The following is a 2699-nucleotide window of genomic DNA, read 5'->3' on the forward strand; positions in this document are numbered from 1 at the left end:
TTTGATGTCTTGAAGCATTCTGTTAATTAGTTTTTTATATTCTGTATCTCATAATTCCAGGATTGTATCTTCATTTTGGAAAGGTTTTGATTCTTTTGTTTGGGGGGTTGTAGAAGCTGTCATGGTCTGCTTCTTTATGTGGTTTGATATTGACTCCTGTCTCCGAGCCATCACTGGGAAACTTGTTTTTCCAGAAAATCCGCTGACTGAGACGCTGGCTCCAGGCTCTGAAAACAGTCGCTGCTTCCCTGTATTTGTTCGTTTTCTGTCTCTAAATCTATGTTTGTTTTTCAGTGTTCGTAGATTGTTTTGTATGTGATCGATTCACTTGTTTTTCCGAGTCTTTGTTGCAAGAGGGATCCGAGGTAGTGTCTACCTAGTCCGCCATCTTGGCCCCGCCTGGCTTGAGAGAGAGTTTTGCTGGATATATGATCCTTGGCTGACAGTTTTTCTCCTTCAGTGCTCTATAGATGTCATCCCATTGCCTTCTTGACTTCATGGTTTCTGCTGAGTAGTCTGAACTTATTCTTATTGATTCTCCTTTGTAGGAGACCTTTCTTTTCTCCCTGGCTGTTTTTAAAATTTTCTCTTTATCTTTGGTTTTGGCAAGTTTGATGATAACATGTCTTGGTGATATTCTTTTTGGATCAGTCTTATATGGGGTTTGATGAGCGTCTTGGATAGATATCCTTTCATCTTTCATGATGTCAGGGAAGTTTTCTGCCAACAGATCTTCAACTATTCTCTCTGTATTTTGTTATCCCTCCCTGTTCTGGGACTACAATCATACACAATTTATTCTTCTTGATAGAGTCCCACATGATTCTTAGGGTTTCTTCATTTTTTAAAATTCTTTTATCTGATTGTTTTCAGCTATGTTGGTGTCAATTCCCTTGTCCTTCAGATCCCCCACCCTGCATTCCAATTGCTCGAGTCTGCTCCTCTGACTTCCTATTGAGTTGTCCAATTCTGTAATTTTGCTGTTAATCTTTTGGATTTCTGAATGCTGTCTCTCTATGAATTCTTGCAACTTATTAATTTTTCCACTATGTTCTTGAATAGTCTTTTAGAGTCCTTCAACTGCTTTATCAGTGTGTTCTTTGGCTTTTTCTGTTGATTGCCTTATTTCATTTCTGAGGTCATTCCTGATGTCCTGAAGCATTCTGTAAATTAGTATTTTATATTCTGCATCTGGCAATTCCAGGATTGTATCTTCATTTGGGAAAGATTAAGATTCTTTAGTTTGGGGAGTTGTAGAAGCAATCATGGTCTGCTTCTTTATGTGGTTTGATATCAACTGCTGTCTCTGAGCTATCTCTAAGATATTGTAATGATTTATTTTATATTTGCTCACTGAGTCTTATCTTGTTTTGTTTTCTTTCAATATACGCCGATGGCCTACTGGATTGCGCTGTCTCGATTGTTGTAGCCCTTGAATTACTTATGTCCTATTACCAGCTGGTTTGGGCTGTTACCAGATACATAAGCCTAAAAGTCCGTTCACTATTCTTGAGTAGAAAAATATGGAACACTTCACGAATTTGCGTGTCATCCTTGGGCAGGGGCCATGCTAATCTTCTCTGTATCATTCCATTTTTAGTATATGTGCTGCAGGACAAAAAAGCTCAAAACAGGGTAACAGTGATATTATATAAAAGAAGACAACATTAAAATAATAAAGACAGACTAAGAAATGTAATCGTGCACCTTCCATATGGAGAGGAAGATACAATGATACAAACAAATAAAAGTTAGTTTTAAATTTAGAAAAATAGGGGTAAATAATAAGGTAACCAGAAAGGAGACAAACTATCCTACTCCTCAAAATAAAAGAGAAGGGAAAAATATAGACTTAGCAGAAAAACAATCAACAGCAAGAAATATGAGGAAAGGACAATATATAAAGAAAATCTACTCAGCACATAAAATTGTGGGAAGAAGAAACTGTCAACAACACACACACACACAAAAAATAAAAATGATAGCACTAAATTCATACCTATCCCTGATTACCCTGAATGTAAATGGACTAAATGCACCAAGAAAGAGGCAGAGAGTGACAGAATGGATTAAAAAACAGGATCTGTCTATATGCTGCCTACAAGAGACACACCTTAGCCTTAGAGACACAAACTATAACTCAGAGGAGGGAAAAAATATATCAAGCAAACGACAACCAAAAAAGAGCAGGAGTGGCAATATTAATTACTGACAAAATAGACTTTAAAATTAAACCCATCAGAAAGGATAAGGAAGGATGCTATATAATGATTAAAGGGACAATACACCAAGAAGATATAACCATGTTAAATATCTATGCATCCAATGACAGGGCTGCAAGATACATAAAACAAACTCCATCAGCATTGAAAAGTCAGATAGACAGCTCCACAATGATAGTAGGAGACTTCAATACATCACACTAAGTGACGGACAGTTCATCCAGAAAGAAGCTCAATAAAGGCACAGAAGACCTAAATGCCAGAATCAACCGACTTGACCTCATAGACATAAACAGAACACTCCACCTGACAGCAACCGAAGTATACTTCGTTTTTTAGTGCACATGGAACATTCTCTAAAATAGAACACATATTAGGTCAAAAATCAAGCCGTTGCAGAATCCAAAAGATTGAAATATTACAAAGCATCTTCTCTGACTGTAAGGCCATAAAAGTGGAAATGAATAACAGGAAAAG

At 36.9% G+C, this 2699-nt stretch overlaps 1 non-coding gene across 1 annotated transcript; it reads right to left on the reverse strand.

Annotated features, from left to right (window-relative positions):
* Positions 1–1517: 1517 nt before the first annotated feature.
* On the reverse strand, positions 1518–1627 carry LOC111748601 (U6 spliceosomal RNA). Its single transcript, XR_002784266.1, has one exon. It is a non-coding gene; the product is annotated as a U6 spliceosomal RNA (small nuclear RNA).
* Between the last annotated feature and the right edge of the window lie 1072 nt (positions 1628–2699).

This window comes from Loxodonta africana, chromosome 15, assembly GCF_030014295.1.
Source record: "Loxodonta africana isolate mLoxAfr1 chromosome 15, mLoxAfr1.hap2, whole genome shotgun sequence".
Taxonomy (NCBI): domain Eukaryota; kingdom Metazoa; phylum Chordata; class Mammalia; order Proboscidea; family Elephantidae; genus Loxodonta; species Loxodonta africana.